At 41.9% G+C, this 21,177-nt stretch overlaps 2 long non-coding RNA genes across 2 annotated transcripts; both read right to left on the reverse strand.

Moving 5' to 3' along the window:
- Nucleotides 1-4,987: 4,987 nt before the first annotated feature.
- LOC145425345 (uncharacterized) lies at nt 4,988-10,118 on the reverse strand. Its single transcript, XR_013906012.1, has 2 exons — nt 9,576-10,118; nt 4,988-9,431 (listed from the first exon to the last, which is right to left on the reverse strand). It is a non-coding gene; the product is annotated as an uncharacterized LOC145425345 (long non-coding RNA).
- Nucleotides 10,119-16,229: 6,111 nt separating this feature from the next.
- LOC113010192 (uncharacterized) lies at nt 16,230-21,177 on the reverse strand. Its single transcript, XR_013905966.1, has 2 exons — nt 20,778-21,177; nt 16,230-18,781 (listed from the first exon to the last, which is right to left on the reverse strand). It is a non-coding gene; the product is annotated as an uncharacterized LOC113010192 (long non-coding RNA).

A 21,177-nucleotide genomic window follows, 5' to 3' on the forward strand; every position in this document is an offset into this window, starting at 1 on the left:
GGAGGATCACATAGTAGAATTTGTTTCCGGTGGGCCAAAATGCTACACGTATCACACATCGCTGGGCAAGACCCAGGTCAAATGTAAAGGCGTAATACTGAACTCACTAAACTCAAAAGTTGTCACCCACGAATCCTTGAAAGGTTTAGTCCACAAGTTTGTAGCCAATCAGACATCAGACGCACACCTAGTCGCCATCTCTGATAATATCAGACGTGATAAAAAGAAGCTTCATTTGAAGAATGAAACCATTGTGAAGAAGCTTAAGGTTGTCTACAATAAGCGCCGTGTGCTCCCAGACTATACAACCCTACCTTATGGATTTTAAATTAGATCAGGGGTTTGACGCCAGGTTACAGCACCCGTTCAGCATGGTGGCCAGCGGTTCCAGTAACTGTGGCAAGACGTTTTTTGTTAAAAGTGTCATTGAAAATTCTCCCAGGATTATATCACACAGCATTGATAACATTGTGTATATATACTCATGCTGGCAGCCACTATATGACCAGCTTCTTCAGATAAGAGACATAAACTTTGTTAATGGTTTACACGAATCTCTTGTTGATGACACCCTTCTTCCTGCAGACAAGAACAATTTGTTAATTATAGACGATGTAATGAACGATGCCGCTAACAATTTAGAAATACAAAATGTGTTCACAAAGTATGTGCATCATAGAAATTTGAGTTGTATATATCTAGTTCAAAATTTGTTTATTCAAGGAAAATCCAGTAGAACTATTTCCTTGAACACTAACTACCTAATATTGTTTAAAAATCCAAGAGATAAATATCAAGTCATGCTTTTGGGTAGGCAAATCTTTCCTGGTAATACTAAATATATTATAGAAGCATTTAATGATGCCACATCCACAACATACGGGTATCTTTTAATAGACTATAAAGCTAAGACCCCGGACTATTTAAGACTCAGAACAAATTTACTGTCAGACCGTCCGGTTGTTTATATCCCAAAACAAAAAACAGTGAAGAGGTGAAAGGATGTCATCACACATGCAGAGGAATCTGTCTCTGTTGGAGTTGATATACAAGTCTCCCCCGGCTCTACGCAGAGTTATTATTAGCAATGCAAACTTGGGTTTCATCAATGCATTGTGTGAGATAGCCTTTCACGTATTACAAGGTAACATTCCACCGTTGAGTGTTTGGTTTCTCCACCAATATGTAAGGAGGATAGAGCTCTCATTGGTGGGTAAACGCACGTGTGAGCGAGTGCGGGCCAGACGTGGTCTGTGCGAGTGTGACTGATTGTTGTCTTGTAATGGGGAATAAACTGGGTAATTCTGCCTTGAAAGGGGATGAAATACATTGCAAAGTATTCAGTGGGCAGCACGTAGTATGTAGATCATTGAAGGAAGAAAGTAATGAATTTGTGCACAAAGCAGATGGAACAGTGGGTGTGACTGTGTCTGACGTCACTGTGTGTGTGAGACACAGAGAGGTGTGAAAGACAAACATCCAAACTCAGCCTGCAGTTCTGTTCTGTGATTCTACATTTGACTATCCGTTGAGTTTGGTGTGCACTTCTGCTTTGTTCAGATGCATTTAGATACATCACCTCCACTCTCCTGTCTTTCCTTCTCTACCATTGCCTCTTAACTGGGGATGGGTACCGGTATCCGATGCCATTATGGCACCGGTTCTGACATAAACGTAAGTAACCAGACTGAAAAGCAGCACACATTTCAGTGCTTTTTTTGATGCTTTTTTTCCTGAGATGTCATACACTTTGGATTCTAGCCAATCATTTTACCTTTCCAAGGATAGTAGGCGGGCCCAGGTATGTATGTTCTTTTAGAGCAGAGCTACAGATTAAAAATGCCCAAGGCGAAGCGGTCAAAGTCTGGCTGTACTCCACAGCAAAAGATGCAAACTCAGCAGCCTGCAACAAGTGCTTTAAGGTGATACTGTGCAAAGGAGGTAACATCTCACATCTAATGAAACAGGGTGGCTGTAGCTCAGGGGGTAGAGCTGGTCACCTACTGGTCGGAAGGTTGATGGTTCGATCTCAGGCTCCTCCAGTCTGCGTGTCACGTATCCTTGGGCAAGATACTAACCCCAACTTGCTCTCCAATGCATCCATCAGAGTGTGAATGTACTTAGAAAGCACTGAGTACAGATAAAGTGCTTGTGTGATTGGGTGAATGTGACATGTTTTATAGAACGCTTTGAGTACTCTGGGAGAGTAGAAAAGCGCTATATAAGAATCAGTCCATTTACCATGAAACACCCGGCGACACATAGTGTTTTTTGTAAAAGCCGAGAAATGCACCGTGTTTGACAGCTTGCTGCAAGACCTCACACCGAGCACATCTACTGCGGGTGTGGTGCCTGTTAACGGATCTGGAGTTAGCAACATCCCCCAAGAACCCGAAGAGGAGAGTCCTGGCCCCTAGCCCTGCCAGTGTAACAGAAACGATGACGGATGATGATGGAGCAGCAGCCGTTCTTCTCTGCGTGTGTAGCTTAATGTTGTTTGTGTGTAATTTACACTGAGTAGGCTAACCACGTTATTACATTAATGCATGTAAGGTGAACTAGCAAAAACCGTCATAGTTAAATGTGTGTCTGTCTTCTTGTTTGATAGAGTGAAACCATATATGCCCTATAGTTGCAGAAAAGGCTAACATTGTTGTCTTTTTCCTAAAAAACCCAGCTAAACATGAGAGGTTTTAGGAAAAAATTTGTGTTCTTCATTCTTTAAGCACCGGTTCCAACCAAAGGAGGTATCTTGTATCAACAGAAAAGGCTAACTTGGTTATCATTTTGCAGAAAAAAAGAGACTGCTAAAAATAAAAACATGAGAGGTTTTTGGACAAAGTTTGTGTTCTCCATTCTTTAAGCACCGGTTCGAGCACCGATTAAGCACAGGCACCGTTTCAAAAGTACCGGTTGGGCACCGGTATCGGATAAAACCTAAACGATACCCATCCCTACTCCTAACATGCCTCCTTCCTCCTCTTCCTTTTCTTTCAGCCATCAGTAGCATGACAGTCTTATTCATTATGATCCACGCATTTTATTTGGTAAAGCTTTAGTTCAGAATGCCCTTACTAATGCAACACTCCCCATTTACCCAGGCTGGCACTTGGAGTACACTGGCTTGTGGCCCCTTGTGCCAGCATTAGTGCTTTCCTCCTTTCTGCTGCTCACAATTCACCGATCACACTTTGACTATTACCATTAAAACAAGAGTCAGAAAATTTAGCAACAGAGCTACGATCCTTTAAATGTTAAAGTTTCATGATTCACGTGTGGATGTTGCATAAGAAAAGCATGATGTATAAAGTATAAGTGTTTCTGACCAGTTGTTCATGTTCCTTCATTTTTCCCTGAAATCTATCAAATACTGTCCAACAGACTGATGGCACAGCAGTGCAGAGGCTGCAGAGGCTGCAGAACCTGCGTCTGCATCGGAGAGCAACATGGGGTTAGTATCTTACCCAAGGACACCATGCAGTCTGGCATTAAACCACCAACCTTCTGGTTAGCAGGTGACCTGCTCGACCACCTGAGTTCCAGCCACCTCATCAAAGTGACCAATCACATTAGAATCCTGTCCTGCTTTGGGCTCCGCCTCCAAACCATCCAAAGCGGGTTTATTTGCACCATGTATGCAGGTAAACTCAAACATCCATTCAGCTGCTTCAGAAGGAAAATGTCAGCTTGTGGTTTCAGTCACAGGAAACTCACAGGTTAGAGTCCAGCCAGAGGGCTGCTGTTGTTTATCTGTAAAGTCTTTACATTTACAGAAATAAATAATTATGTGGACACATCTGGATCATCAGCAAACATGAAACCAGGTGACCACCAGGACCAAGCTGACTGCTGACACAGAGTTCATACTCTAACTGCTAGCTGCTCTGCTAGCTAAGTTAACTGATGTTAAAGGTCAGAGTAAAGAAATGACGTGATGCTGCTGGGAGTGACACCACAGACTAGCAGCATTTAGTTACTCAGCATATAATGCAGTTAATCTGAAATCTCTTTTTCTCTCTGAAACAAAGTGACAGCAGACTGAGTCAAAGACAGAAACCTTATTGAAACACCAAATATTCACCGGCTTCACTTCCTGATCCAGGATTCAAAGAGGACGTTGCACTTACTCAGCTTCTTCCCATGAACGTCTTCCCTCTGCAGCTCTGCTGTCTGGACCAGGTCTGTGTAGAAACAGAGACAATCTTCTGCTTCATCAGTCCTCTGTGTCTGCAGGCTGAAGTCAAATTAAACACTTCACACCAGCAAAGAGTCTGAAGCTCAAAGGTCAAAGGTCAGCTGCTGCACCTTGTGTGATATTGTTTGATCAATAATTAACCTGCAGCAGGTTTCTGCTCCAACTCCGACACACTGAACAACCCTGAGAACAAATCAGAGGATGTGGGTGTGTCTGCAAGCTTCAATAGTATTAAACACCTCACACCAGCAATGAGTCTGAAGCTCGCAGGTCAAAGGTCAGCTGCCACACTGTATATAATATTTCAATATGTATACAACCTGACTGTGGGTGTGTGTGCAGCCATAAACAGTTTAAACATTAAACACTGAACCATAAAAGAAGCTTAAGCTGCAGCTCACAGGTCAAAGCTCAGCTGCTGCAGCCAGTTATGACTTTACATAAATCATCATGTTTTCCCTCTCAGCACTTGGGCTGTTTTGACTCAGCTACACTATGGCAAATGGCCAATGGTTCCACAGCTGTTCTTGTTGTGTTAGGGCTGAAAAGCCCGACTTGTTCTCCTCTGCAGGTCATCAAATGCACCACAGAAGTTTGTATTTGCAGAAGCCTGTGTATGTTTGATGGCTTTATTATTCTCTGTTCAAAGACAATAAATGTGGAAAATGTCTCATGTAGTATCAGCGTCATTTAAAAATGACTGCAAACATTTAGAGAACATGTGCTGCTGTTTGTCCTTGTAACAGGGCGGCCCTTAGCGGCTGGAAACACAGTGAGACAGACCAAGGCAAGTGTAGTGGAACAAAGTATTTATTTGCTATATGGCTCTCCTTACAACAATTAACTTGTCGAGCTTCTTCACAGCACAAAAAATCCACCTCTAATGACAACTGGCAGCCTTAAATATGTTCAGCTGTCACAGACTTAACCATTATTCCACTCTCAGGTAAATTCTTAAATCCCAACCTTCCACCACAGTATACAATATATTAATTAGAATAAATAAATACATAAATACATTTCCACATTTACATATTAATAAATATTTCACACTTAATGTTACACCAAACCCAATATTATAAAAACCCAGAAACCCAAGCACAAAAAGATTCACCACACTCTCTTTACCAATGGTCTCTCCCGGAACCTTTAAATGGTGTCTGGACCCCAGGGGAAACATTTGCCCAAACACCTTGAAGAGGACACAGGCAAGAAAGGTGAGTAATCATTAACTTACAAACACTTATTTGCACCACTTTTATCCCTAGATTTCACACACACGTTTGCATTAGTTTTCCTTACTGGTAAACCTTAATCACAATCTCAATCACCATTCTTCTCTCCTGACAGACAACCACCACATTCCTTGATGAGGAGCAGCTGTGCAGGATCTGAAATAAGGCTACCAACTGATTTTAAAATTCCCAATAAATAGTCAATAAATATTTAAACTTCTTGTGTGCAAATCCATGCTTAAAGTGCAATGCTCATAAATTGCTTGATAAGGTGCTTTTAATAAAGTGAAAGGTGTGCTCTAAAGTGCTATACATATAATATAAATAAATACAGTCAAGTCTGTCCCGTATTCAGTAAGTGAAAATGAAATGAACAATAAAAGGTGAATCAAATGGACCATTACGGCAAGGCTGGGATGGTCAATTTGGTAAAGTAAATCCGTTGGGCATCTTTCTTTGCCTTTAGACAATAGTTCTGATGGCAAAAGAGCCAAACGGGACAGGCACAAAAAAAAAAAAAAAAATACAGTAAGGGAGTCCTCTTCCTTACATTTCCTCCTCCCTCTCTTGAGCGCGAAGTGCTTCAGTCCTCTGTCATCCTAGATAAACAATCAGCAACCACATTTGACTTCCCTGGCCTATACTGGACCGTAAAGTCATAAAGCTGCAAAGACAAGTACCATCCTGCAATGCGGGCATTTGCATCCCTCATGCGGTTCAACCACTGGAGGGGACGATAATCAGTCTCCAGAGTGAAGTGACGTCCCAGAAGATAATACCTCAAGGCCTCAATAGCCCATTTCATGGCCAAGCACTCTTTCTCCACCGTCGAATACCTCGTCTTCCTGTCGAGTAGTTTCCGACTCAGAAACACCACAGGCCTTCTTTCACCATCCACCTCTTGCTGAAGGACAGCACCAAGGCCAACTCCTGAAGCATCAGTTTGCAAGATGAATGGCTTGTTGAAGTCTGGACTGTGTAGAACTGGATGTGTGCAAACTGCTTCCTTGAGGTCTCTGAATGCTTGCTCACAGTCTTCTGTCCAACGCACTTTGTTGGGGGCTGAGCCTTTTGTGAGGTCATTCAGTACAGTGGATCGCTCTGCAAAAGAAGGTATGAATTTCCGGTACCAGCCTACTAGACCCAGAAAACCTCTCACCTTCCTTTTTGTTGTCGGAACTGGGAAGGACTGAATTGCTTCAATCTTTCCAACCTGCGGCTTTATCTTCCCAGAGCCAACTACAAAGCCCAAGTACTCCACTTCTCTCTTGGCTATGGAGCACTTCTTGGGATTGATAGTCAGTCCAGCCATTCTGATGGAGTGTAGCACCTTCTGTAGGTGAATGACATGCTCTTCCCAGGACTGGCTGTTCACCACCACGTCATCCAGATATGCTGCAGAGAATGCTGACACATCTCTCAGTACATGGTCCATTAATCGCTGGAATGTCGCTGGTGCACCTTGAAGCCCAAATGGCATGACTTTAAATTGGTACATACCAAAAGGAGTTTTGAAGGCTGTCAGCTCTCTCGCTTCTGGTGCCAAAGCCACTTGCCAGTATCCTTTACACATTGCTCAAACTCTTATAGCCTCTGGTGCCTCCACCTTATCATAAAAGCCTAAACATTCACATCCTTTCTCTCACACGGCGCCTAAGCTACGACCTTGGCTCCCCGTTTATCTGCTCCTGCTGAGATGGGGCAGAAAACTCCAGTATGTTCTGTTCTCTTCTAATCAGACCAATAAGGTGATGACTTTCTGCAAACAGTATTTCTTATAACTCAGCAGTATAATGCATCATAAAACAATATCATTCATCCACAATAAATCAGCAGTCTAATGTAATGCAAATCAGTTTAACAAATGCAATAGTTATCATCTTCTTCTAATTCAGGAGAATGATGCAAACTAAAACTACATAATAATTCACAATCTTTAATTAGGGGTATAACATGGCATAAAATAATATTATAATCTAACAATTCCCCCTGATGAGCTCGTTAGAATAATGAGCTCACCAACACCCTATAATCCAGTGTCGCCGGGTTCATCTCTTCTCACTCCTGAGGCCCTTTGTCCCCCTGAGGGGCGAACCATATGTGAGATGACCTCTGTGTTTGCGCAGTTCAGATGCAAGAAAAACTATTATTCCAACAATAGCAGGTACAGATGACACTCCCCAGTTCTCCCACAGCTTTATTTTGGTGCTACCTTATACCCTTCCGACGTACTCAGACTAGAACCTCTGTCCAAGGAGCTTTTAGCCTTTATTTTATTGCTGCAGCTACCAGTGTCTTCCAGTTGGGTGATCCTCTGCTCTTCATTCTTCAACCTCAGGGGTTAGACAACCCTTCAGTCGTGGCACAGATCAGGGGATTATTCTGCCCCGATTTCAAACAACGATCTGTGTATCCTCCAGAAAAAGATCAGGAACGCGTCCCCCTTTTTGCCCAAGAGCCTCTCGAACTTCGTTGGTCTGGTGTTCCTGGATTTCCGCCAACCCCTTCATGGTTATTGCTGTGTTTATGGGATCCATCCTTTTGTGGTGACTAGCTGGAGCCCAAACGCCATGACACTTGGACCCAGTTGATGTCTCGGCAGTCACTGTGTCTGTCTCTGCTGCGGAGGATCCTCGCATATCTGTGACCTCGTCTGGTGTCTGTCCCTTTCTCTGTAAGAGACAGAAAACCAAAACACCTCTCTTCCTAACCCTAATAATCTAATGTTGTTATCTACTGACCTTCTAGTGATTCAGAATTGGTCTAAAACATTCAGAATGTCCCAGGGACTTATTCTAATCATATCCTATGTGTGTGTAAGCGTGTTTGCATTTAGCCCTCTGCACTCAAGGCATTTCCTACACTTTATCAGTCCGGACCATCACGCCGAACGAAGCTTATGACCTTCAAAAGGCCGAGTGCCAACTCATCATAAGCACATTTGCAAGGTGTGTCTGAAACTTATTGAAACCACTCTTTTTAACAAAAGATAAACAAATTAACAAATCTTCTAAACGCTATTCAGTTCATTTCAATGATTGATGCTTACACATGGAAATAATGATTTATGCTTCTCACTGATTCTCTACAAAAGACCGGAAACTTCTCGGGCCGCTATTAGCTTAAGCTTTACCATTCCTAAGTTATTAAAGACACAAATGAAGTTATAAAAATGTTCAAATAATCCTTGTTTGATGTTAAAACTCAACTTCCCCCCCCCCCTTTTTTTGACACATTCCAATGTGTCAAATCAACGGAGCTAGAACATTCAAAGAAAAGGTTAGGCAGCTACAAGGTTTCCCAGATTGTTAAGTTGATCTGCGTATGATGCTCTGACTCAAGTATATAATCTTAAATGAATGTCATTTAATTAACTGCCACTATTTAAAACTTAGCTTAAAGACATAATTGAATAAAAATCACAAAGAATAACATGATATCAATGTTATGTAAGCGCGTGCGGCCCTCTATGCTCGAAGTCACTCCACACCATAGATCAGCCAAACATCGCGTTGACTGTAGCTTTTAACCCTTATTAACTTGAGCACAACTCTATAATGAGCAACAAACTGCAATATGTCTGAAAATGATCATGGTTACACCTGCAATAGAAGATCGTATGATTATCCTGACACCTGTAAATAGAAAATTAACCTGCGGTTATAACAATCACTGGAACACAAATGTTAGTACAATGTCAAAAACTTCAATAAATGTTTAATGCAATGCTAGTTATATGATTCTGATGCAATAATAAAGCTGATGCCAAAATAAGAGTAAAACACCCCCTTTTATCCCGTTTCACTTGACACATAAACGTTTATAAATGCCTCTTTTAAATCTTATTTCCCCCTGATCTCCCCTTACTGACCACAGCAGGGGAAACTCCGCTATGAGTCAACCATGAATGCAGCTCACCTGATTCATCACTGAGCTCCACCGTCACTGGCGTCTGACAGGGTGGCGCTGCATACTCTTCCTTTAATGTCACTATTTTCAACCTGTTGATTAGAGTGCTTAAACCTGAAGTCGACTACGTCCACAACAAGTCAATACAGCTGTAAATGTGGCCAATTATCAATCTATTACCAATCAATAACAACAGATAAATTTTATTTTATGCATGCTTTCAGTCAACCACTCACCCAGAGGATCTCCAATCCCAGAAAATTCCTTCTCCTCAGTCAATGAGTCTGTCCTCCTTCCATGGCCTGGTAACTGGTCCATCCAGAGCCATATGATCTCAAAATATACATACAACAAGCCAAACCACACCTTGGTCACACCAACCCTTTTCCGCCCTGAAGATGTTCAACGCCATCTTAGTCTGGACTGTCAAAGGTGACTTTAACGCTGGCTGTTCCGACAATCCATTTTATAACATTTCCTGGTCAGATTCGCCAATCTCTGCACCAGGGTTTTAAACGTTTTGCCATCTTCATTAGTTTTTATTTTTATTTAGCTTCGACTCCAGATTTTCAATTTTTACCAGTTGTAATCAGTTTTTACCAATCAGTCGCTAGTTTAGTCTAGTTTTTATTTTCTGAACATCCTTAATTTCAGTTTAGTTTTGATTAGTTTCAGTTATAGTTTTAGTTGTGTTTTGCAAAAATTAAGTGTAACCAAATCCCAGTTCCATCATATCAATCATGCTCTTCCGCTTATCCTTGGGTATTGAGACTATTAACTCTTGCCGCACCGGGTGTTCCTAATTTTGGTTCAAGTGAATTGATAAACTTTTTGAAGGCGATTGACTCACACAATTATTTAGATGTCCCAGTCCTGTTGTCTCGGGACGCATCACGCTGCCTTATCTGGGGTTAGCTGTTTTCTGGGGATGCTGGTTAAGTGGGGGAGCTCTTCAAGGAGGGGGGGGGGGGTGTGCTCCCCCTGATGAGCTCTTCAAGGTAAGCTAGGTTAACCTTCTTGTGTGAGCTTTTCAAGTGCACTTCAAGGTTTGTGGGATTTTTAGTTTTATAAATGTCCCTCATAACCCCCTGATGACCCAGTAATTCATTTTTGCACACTGTAGTACACATTTAGTTTTTTTCTTGTAGCTCTCATACTCTACTTGCCACTCCTCTAAGTCCTGATGTTTCTTAGAGAGGACAACAGTACCTTTAAAATTATATCACATGTGTGGGGGTGTGGCCTTGCCAATTGTTTTCCCACCTTTTCAAAATGGCTGGCATGCCCACCAGCACATTTTAAGGAAGAAAGAAAGGTAAGCTTGATATTTACATTTAAAATGTTTTGTTAAACTCAGATTTTTATTAATTTTCAAAAAATAAACATCTAGTAAATAATTTGAGGGGTCTTTAAGAATTAGGCTTATTGAGTTTCACAGAGAACATGACTAATCTATTAATGTGTACTCTAGTGCACGTCGGGACTTTGTACTTATATTTATTTCACTTTTTCCTAGTAGACAACTCTTTAACAAAGGCAGAGAGAATTCTTAACAGAATAATTGAGCGAGATTCAAACAGAGATTTTTCAGAAGATGAGAGTCATGTGAACCAGATAGGAGAGGGTGAGAACCCAGGAGGAGCCACACAAAGATTATCGAGATGCAGTGGCAGATGTGATAGAGAAAAACACAGGGCCACCTGAAATCTGTCGTCCTATCTGGTCCAAAACCAACATGTAGGAGAATCTGGAATTTTTGATTTCGAGTTAAAAAAACAATATGGGTAAAATGCAGAAATGTTTTCCAGTAAAGTAAAAAAGTCTCATTTATAGCTGAATCCATGACACCTGATTGTTTCTACAAGATCACGTCGTTGCTAAAATTTATCAGTGATCTCAATGTGCGAAAAGAACTCACAGTATCTGGAGTTCAAGCTCCTCTTGGCTGAGAAACCTGGGACAAACATGTGAACAAGACCTGAATAGTACCAGTAATGAAGACTTCTCTCCAAAAATCAAGAAAAGGAGGCCCCAATCAGATGAGAGTGTACCAAAATATGGTTCCCTCCACTTGCCTGAGATGGTTAACAGTCCAAGGCATTTCAGTTGTAGAATGGTTGGGTGCAACAGTAAAACATATGTGAGATGTGGGAAGTGCCAAATGTTGCTTTGTGTCTCCAAATAAAAAAATCACAGTACTTCCTCAGATATCATAAATGAATTGATTTTTGTGAAATAGAAAGCCCAGTACAATCACTTGTTCCTGAACCAATGGCTTACAGCTAGTGAAGTGTCAGTGACTTCTAAGTTGGTCCCTGATCTACATTTTTATTATTATATTGTTATATAAATAAGTTTTAATATCCTGCTTACAACAAATTCAGTGGAGCTTTTAATTTTCTTAAATAGCTCTTGAATGTTGTTAGTTTCACATTCGTGATCAATGAACCCCCCTTGTGCACTGTAGTGCACATGTTGTAAAATTTAAATAAAATTAGTTAAAAACAATTTTGTTTTTGTAATGTGTTTATTTTACCGTCCCAACACTTGATTTATCTGAAAGAAAAAAGAAAAGGAAAAAATGAAAATACTTTTCCTTTTTTTCTTTCTTTCCCTGGGTCACAGGAGGACATTGTGTCTCTTTCCACTACAAGACTCTTCCTATATCTAAAAAAACAGTCATATTCAAAGTCATCCTAAATTGGACTCTAGCGCTTTCTCCCGACTTTTCCTGACATGATTCTGCGCGTGGACGGAGCAGCAACACAGACGACTCGACTAACGTACTGCCTTGACTTTACTATTGCAGGGCACGCACACATCAATGAAACTAAACACATTTTGCTATAAATCCAGTTAATTTTAGTTAGTTTTGTGAACATTCATTACAGTTTTAGTTAGTTTTCCTTTTTGTTTTGATTTTATTTCCGTTAACGCAAATGTTTTTCCACTTCTAGTTTTAGTTATTTCATTTGTTGTCTTTAATAATAATAATAACCTTGCTCTGCACACTGGAATAAACATAATCAACATGATCAACATTTTACTGCGTGTCAATTCACCATCTTATCGATTCAAATGCTCCATCCTTGCGTGGTTTGACATTATGTTTATCCACTCTGTCTCTAAATGTTTGAAGAATTTTTCATCTAAATGCAAATGGAAACTAAAAATGAAAACATAGATAACTGAGCTGAACTTCATAGATCTGAAAGTTGACCAATGCATACATAGTGCTAAAAATCAGGTATCGGGAGAACACATTATTTTATATTATGCTGATGTCAGGGCTCTGAGTGCGGGCAGGTGGAAATGTGGATCCAAATGCAGGACTCCGAGACGAAATGTAACTAAAACCACAGCTTTTATTGCTGGCATGAAACACAAACAGAAACCAAACCATGAAACCAAGCAGGAACACACAGGCAGGGTCTGAGGGTACGACGCGACACCAAGCGTGGGAAAACACAGGGCTTAAATACACAGGGTAGTAATGAGGGAATGGGCCACAGAAGGGAGACACAGCTGGGGGAGCTGAACTTCATAGATCTGAAAGTTGACCAATGCATACATAGTGACAACACATTATTTTATATTATGCTGAAGTCAGTTTTTATCCAATTTTATAACTATATCATATAATAAAGTCTGTTTTGAAGTTTACTATGGTAACAATTCATCTTTTTAGGCTTTTCAGAAACACTGTAACTTCATAGGTATGAACCAACAAACCATTTTTCATCATGACAATAAAAAATAAATCTAAAGGAGATAAACATCACAACTGTTCAACCAAGCATTAAGTCCATTTTGAAACAAAGAACGATGTACACTCAGCCAATCACATGGCAGCAACTCAATGCAGTGTAAAAGGTGAGATGTAAAATAAAACAATTAAAAATATTAATTAATCTTAATCAATCTTAAAATATGAAGCAATCTTCTAACTCCCCTTTACATACAAAGCTGTGGCCAACCTTACAAACCATTTTGAATTTTTTCCAGCCGAGGCGTTCAAAATAACCAAACTGCTAATAGTCACGGTTTAATTTGGGCAGCTGCCTGCCTAATATAATGTAAAATCATCACAATATTTTACACAAAGAGAGTAAATGTATCCTTGTACTCAGCTAAGACAGCTGGGCTGCTGTGGCTTGTGTTTATGTTCAGAGTGACATCTGATTTAAAAGCAGACTGTCATGGTTGCGGCTGTGTGCAGGCAGGATGAGGACCCAAACGCAAGCTCACGGAGGCAGGAATGAACTCAAAACACAGCTTTATTGCTGGAGAGAGAAACCATACAACCTAAACGAGGAAACTATAACGTAATACACAGAGAAACACACGGCCATGAATGAGGGAGAACGCGACACAGAACTGAGGGAGACGCAGACATAAATACACAGAGGGTTAACGAGGGAAGTGGGAGCACACGGGGAACACAGGTGACACTGATAATCATAACAAGACACGGCAGGAGTGAACGCAACACTGACGGGAGACTGTCAAAGTAAAACAGGAAGTACACGGAGGTTCAGAGAGGAGGAGAGACAGCACGGGGAGAGCACGGACATAACGGGCTGGGAAAACATGGAATAAAACACAAGGAGGGGAAACGAGGGCTCACAGATACACAGAGGGGCACACAGGAGGTAATCAAATAAGGAACATCTTAACAGAAACCACGGCATAAATAAAGAACAACACACAAAACATACGAAAACTAAGAATGCTGGGCCAACATGGCCCAGGATCATGACAGACAGCAAAAGACACTGAGCAGCATATCAGTCAGCCTGGGAAAAATGCCATAGATTTAAGGAGCCAGGCTAAAATAATTGGTTTCTAGTAGAGCTGGGCGATAGAACGATAACGATATGTATCGCGATATAACTTTTACTCGATAGAGAAATTAAGCTATCGCGATAGACCTCGCCGCTCTTGTCTTCTTAAAAAAAAAAAAAAAAGGTCAGCCAATCCAAATTAAGTAGCGCAGAGCCGAACCAATCACAGCCGCAGCGTCACGTCGCGTGACTTGTTACGTACAGCACAAGTGCCAAGCCGCACGTGTGTTTGTTTGGGAAGCAGCCAGCGCGTAATGGAGGAAATGAGTGTGCCGACTAGAAAAATCAACCGAGCGTGACCGAAGAGAAAACAGATGATGGTTCCAACGCCGGAGAGATTGTCGAGCGGAAGAGCCATAGAAGTTCCGTAGTGTGAAGGTATTTCGGCTATTTCAAGTCTGACAAAAACAGAGTAGCGTGCACTGTAAATTGTGCCGAAAGCAAGTCTGGAAATACAATAAACTGGAGCATGCGTCACACTGTGCGCCACGTTATTGTTTCGGTGAAATGAATTTCTACAATACTGTTAATTCTACTCTCTGCAGTGTTTAAATGCTTACATATACACACAGTTACTGTCCCTCCACACATACGACTCGGTTCTGCTTCTATGCCCCAGCTTTGTTTACTTTTTCCCACCGAGGATTCTAGACTTCTGATTGGCCAACATTTCTGCACGGTTAGGAATCTAGCGCCACCTGCTGCTTTGGCATGTTCATAGCAGCGTTGTCCTTCATTTCTGCCTTTATGTGTGAACGGGATTATTTTTTAAAACGGAAAATCTCCGTTTTCAAAAATACCCGTGTACGTGTGGACGTAGCCTCAGTCTCTGACTGGAAGCGCTAATTCATCATTCGGCTTTTGTCAGACTAAAGTAACTGTTAAAACTGTTTGAAAAGCTCAGCTATACAACAAGGAGACACCAGACGCTCGCCCTCGGGCACCCTCCCCGGGCCTGGCTCCAGGGCGGGGCCCCGGTAACCCTATCCCGGGAAGGGTAAACTGTTCCCTCGGTATCCTTTTCATAAGGGTCTTCTGAATCGCTCTTTGTCTGGTCCCTCACCCAGGGCCAATTTGCCATGGGAGACCCTACCAGGGGGCAAAAGCCCCCCAGACAACATAGCCCCTGGGATCCCTGGGACACACAAACCCCTCCACCACGATAAGGTAGCGATTCAAGGAAAATCACTGAAAATCACTTCTCTCATATTTCCTCTTTATTATTTTCATCACTGTTTAAGAAACGTAACAAAGTCTTATAAAGCATCTAAACCAGCATCATGAAGTGATGTTTAAAGATGGCAGCAAGCTCACAGCATCTCTCAACTCAAGAGCAACATTCAAAGTGCACAGGCTGAAGGAAAGTATTGATTTTATCACATGCAATTACAATACGCCTTTTCATCTGTATCTGGATGTACAATGGGTATCGTTGTTTGTCCCAGCAGTTTACAATACAGAATGTGCACGTCTGTGGGGCTTTTATAAAGATTTCTATTTGCATTGATACAATTGCTTGGATCACAAATTGTTCTAACTTGATTAAAGTCACCAATGATAAAGGTATTCTTGCGCTTACAGTTACCATTATTATCTCTGTTTGCTATCAGATCATCACATCCCCCTTGTGGGATCATGTTGATGATATGCTGGTTTTCTGAACACGTCCGTTAGTCATGCAGAGCACAGTGCCAGAGAGCGCCACCAGCAGGAACATGGAAGTCTTCATTGTATTTCTATATCGAAAAAGTAAACAGAGTGAATATATAAATCAGTATTATTTCATTTAATTGATTAACTTGTTTATTTTTGTTTCCTAAATGTTAATCGTGCTTAACTATTAAAGTAAAAATACAGATGAAGGAAACGGTTTCCAGGGCCTAATCCGTGGATCGACTTCCTTCGAGGCGTGGACGTCTATCAGCAGAGAATGTCCCTTAGTCTGTAACACAGTCAAATATATTCTCAAGTAATATTCAAGCATGCCATTCAGCGTGTTAGTACGAGCTCGGGAGCAGCTTGGGAGAACAAGAAAACAGAGACTGCTTCAGGTTGTCTTCCCAAATTGACTCAACTTTATTCACAAGTACAACAGTTTATATAGAGGGTAAAATTCATGAGACAGCAGATTATCAGTTTAAACCAGTACAGACCAAGATAAGGGAGCGTCTTCCTGCCCTTGGGTGAAGAAGCATCCTTTGTGTAGTTTATCAGTTCAGCTACAATTGTGATTATCTCAGCGACATATTTTCAAGGCACAAAACAAAGAGTTCTTTCATTAGTGAAATCTGAAACAAACCATCTGGCCTTCAACAGGCGTCTCCTAAGAGATTTAGAAACGAATGTAGCTGAGGGAGTGATCTCTGTGGTATTTCAACCTTGTACCAGCCTGTGATTCTCACACATCAATTCTTGGGTCAAAGAGAAAAATAACTAAAACAAAGGGGCCTTATTGAATGACAGAGTTTTCCTGCATAATGTCACTATAAAACAATATCCAGTAAATGCTCCCATGGTACTAAAATACCTAACAGTTCCCCTCTTTTATTATTTTTTAAAATAATAACTCAAATAGAAAGGAAAAATCACAAATGTAATAACATAATATAAAAAGCAAATCATAAAATGTAATAGTTCACAACCTAATGTTCAATATACACATCAGGATCATCATTGGTAAGATCTGGCACATCCTCAGGATCAATTTGTGCTAATTGCAAATACATTGAAGTAGCTGTACTAGTAGCTATATGGGTTATAACGTGAGGAGTGTACTAGGTGGGTGTCCCGCCAAGTGGAGCATGAGGTATTGTCAGCAAAATGTGGCTTGTAGAAATGTGAACAGGGTTGCAGTTTACAATACAAAATAGTAAATAAAAATCCTAAAGTTAATGCAGTAGATATGATTAATAACCTAAATATATAAAAAACACAGTTCTTCAGTCGTCTCCTGGACTGGTCCCAGGTTCGAGAGACCTCGTATAAGCGTCGTGTCATGACAATGGGCATTTCATTTTCTCCATTATCAGGATGGAATGAGTCTATCTTTATCAGGTTAGACATTGTGTGGTACTCTAGGCTTTCTGTTCCTGCTGGATGTTCGAGTACCTTGTTGTTGTTCAGGTGGGGGATCAAAGGGCTTTCTGAGTCTTGGCTCTTTCAGGCGTTGTGTGTTAATCAGTGATTGTGTGTGTGTAGGTGTATTGAATCTGGGCGCTGGCTCGCCTGAGTCGTCATCTACTTGATCCGACGCCTTAGGTGGTTTGGTGGGGCTGGTCTTAACCCTGCTGGCATGAATCCACTGAGGTTGTCCGTCTGTTAGGATGCTGGTTCTCGTCACTGCAAGTACAGTCTGGGGGCTGGAACACGCGGCCTCCCCGAGTGTCCTTGGTTTTAGCGACTTCACCAACACCGCATCTCCTGGTTTCCACGGATGGGTTGGATCTGTGGAAGGGAGAGGCTGAGAGAGACAAACTTTCTGATAGTTATTATTCAGTGTTTCTACCAGGTTATGAACATAGTCAGACAATGCAGTGTCTATGTCCCCTTCCAATAGCGGTGCCCCTCTGGAGGCTGACCATGGTGTTGGAAACGGTCTTCCCATGATTATTTCAAATGGAGATAATTTGGTTGCTGCGGATGGAGTCATTCTAATCTCGCAGAGGATTTGAGGAAGTAGTTTGATCCAGGTCATTCCTGTTTCTATCATTGCTTTAGTCAGGCGGTTTTTTATGGTCCTATTCATTCTTTCTACAACTCCTGAACTCTGAGGATGGTATGGCACATGATATTTCCAGTCTATTGCTAGAGTTTTAGCACACTTTTGAATTACTTCTAATGTGAATGAAGATCCTCTATCACTGTTAATCTGGTGAGGTATTCCAAATCTGGGTATTATTTCATTGCACAACTTTTGACAGACTACTTCTGCAGTTTCTTTTGATGTTGGATAAGCTTCTACCCATTTACTAAATTGGTCCACTATTACCAGTAAGTACTTGATGCTTCCTTGTGCTGGCATGTGTGTAAAATCAAATTGTAATGTATGAAATGGGAAATCTGGTTGTGGTAAATGCTGATGTTTTGCTTTTGGTTTTCCTACATTAGTTCGTGCACATGTTATACAGGTTGCTAATATGCGTTTTACTGCGTGTGATGTTTTCTCGATTACAAATCTTGATTTTATTGCCCCTATTACCCCTCTTTGTCCGACATGACTCACACCGTAAAAATGGCGGACAAGGATTGGCAGTAGTGAAGATGGGAGGGCAATCAAACCCTCAAGGTTTTTGTATAAGCCGTCTCTGTTATCTAAGGTACAATCATTACTTTCCCAGTAAGTGTAATCTAAGGCAGAGGCTTGCTCTTGTATGAATTTTAGGTCAACATTTGTTTCTAAATAGTCTGGGAGCGTGACAAGTGGCAGCTGTAAAGGCAAAGATAATACTTCCTTTCTGGGTGGTTGCTGTGAGGCAGCAGCTGCTTTCGCGATCACGTCTGCAAGAGCATTTCCCACTGCTTCGTCTGTGTCAGCCGTGCTGTGCCCCTTCGTTTTAACAACTGCAATTGCCGATGGCAGCTGTATAGCCTGCAAAAGTCTTTGAACAAGGTCAGAATTAGCGATCGATTTTCCATCAGCAGATGTGAAGCCTCTCTGTCTCCACAATGTGCCAAAGTCGTGCACCACACCGAATGCATAACGGCTATCAGTGTAAATTGTTACTCGCTTATCCACATGTAACTCACAGGCGCGTATTAAAGCCATGAGCTCTGCTTTTTGTGCTGAGTGAAATGGTAATGAGTGAGCCTCTAGTATGATGTCAGGCAATGTGACCACTGAATAGCCACAAAGAAATAAGTTGTCATTTGGTTTTGAACAGGACCCGTCCACATAAACAATGACTGAGTCTGGGATTGGTGTCTGCTCTAAGTCTGGGCGTGGTGCTGTGGATTCCTGTATACGTGTCATACAATCATGATCGTCAGGGTCGTCTGAACCATCCTGTCGGTCAGAGGAACACAGCATACGAATAAGTAAGTGTGCTGGCGAATTGGGTGTGCTGTTTGCTTTTATAGTGAGATTTGCTGTTGAAGTCAGTGTAGCTTCATAACCTGAGCGACGTTGTGCAGTCATATGTTGTGTAGTTATGTTTGCTACAATGGTCGTGACCTGGTGATTGGTGTGTAGAATAGTGTCATGTGAGAGTGTGAGCTTCTCGCAGTCCCTTATCATGATAGAGCAAGCTGCTACTGCTCTCAGGCAGGCCGGCATCCCCTGAACTACTGCTGGCAGCACCTTTGAGTAGAAGGCTACTGGACGGTAGCCACAGCCATGCTCTTGGGCCAGTACACCTGCACAGGTTGTGCCGTTCTCTGTGACGTACAGGTGGAACGGTAAGTGGTAGTCAGGCAGACCCAAACAAGGGGCAGAGGTCAGCGCTCCCTGTAATGCATTGAAAGAGGCAGTCATTTCTGTTGACCACAGTATTCGAGGAGGCTTGTCTTTTTTGCAGCATTCACGCAGAATGTGGTCATGAAAAGAACAGTCTGGTATCCACTGTCTGCAATAGTTCACCATGCCTAGGAAAGACAGCATTTCCTTCTGTGTAGTGGGCCGAGGGACGGAGGTCACAGCTTTGACCCTGTCTGTAGTCATGGAACGTTGTCCGTGAGACAGTGTGAATCCCAAATATTGAACAGAAGTCTGACAGTACTGCATTTTCTTTGCTGATGCTTTGTGGCCGGTCTGTTGGAGGTGCGGGAGTAGCATGTGTGTGGCAGTTTGACATAGTTTTTCACTTTCAGCACAGAGGAGGAGATCATCCACATAGTGGATCAGGGTACAGCCCTCTGGAGGAATGAAGCCGTCTAGGGTAGCACGTACCACCATTGAGAAAGCCGCAGGGCTGTCTACCATGCCTTGGGGTAAGCGAGTCCATGTGTACTGCTTATCTCTATGTGTAAAAGCAAATATCGGCTGTGTGTCCTCATGCACAGGTACTGAGAAAAAGGCGGAGCACAAATCCACCACAGTAAAATGTGTGGCTGTTGCTGGAATACATGTCAGTATGCTGGGAACGTCTGGGACGAGAGGTGGCAGAGGCATAATGACTGCATTAATTTGCCTTAAGTCTTGTGTGAAACGCCATATGCCAGGTTTGTTAGGCTTTGGCACAGGATTGACAGGAGTGTTATATGGAGATACTGTGGGCTTTATTACTCCAGCTGTCAATAAATCTCCTATGATGATGTCTAAGGCTGCGGCTTTTTCAGCGGAAATGGGATATTGCTTGACATATACTGGCTTGTTGTGTTTCAGCTGAGCATGATAAGGTGTACAGTCAATAAATCCTACATCATTCTCACCTCTTGACCATAATGTCATGTTTTGATATTCAGCTGGCAATGTGACAGCAGAGATAGTACAGTGTATGGGGTAGGTTAGATCTATGTGTCGACATGGTGCAGTAATGTCATAGCCTATGTCTGAGTTATGTGACAAAACCACTGTTCGGCCTTCACTGGTGTGTGCAGTTATCATGTTGTTGAACAGTGTGAGAGAAACAAATATGTGGCTTCCAGGCATGGGGTTACCTGGTAGTGGTGTCTGTACACGTGTTTGGCACAGTGTGTGACGTGGGATACCAGTCAGATGGATATTGAGTTCATTCTCCGCTGAGGCGTCCAGCTGACACAGAGGCTGTTCCTTCTCCATGGTGTCGGTGCATAGGGCAGAGAAAACATAGCTGTTATCAGTGTCTGCAAACATTTCACCCTTTGTGTTAAATGAAATACACAAGTTCATTTTTGCCATTAAATCTCTGCCTAATAGATTCACAGGCGAGTTTGGAATAATTATGAATGGATGATATGTAATTTCGTCTGGTTTTGGGCCCCAGCGTGTTTTTAGAGAATGAGTTTTGGGGCATTGCACTAGAGTTCCGTTTATTCCCATGGTGTTGATGCACACAGAGGAAACAGGCCCACTATAGAA

Source organism: Astatotilapia calliptera, chromosome 3 (genome assembly GCF_964374335.1).
Source record: "Astatotilapia calliptera chromosome 3, fAstCal68.1, whole genome shotgun sequence".
NCBI classification, from domain to species: domain Eukaryota; kingdom Metazoa; phylum Chordata; class Actinopteri; order Cichliformes; family Cichlidae; genus Astatotilapia; species Astatotilapia calliptera.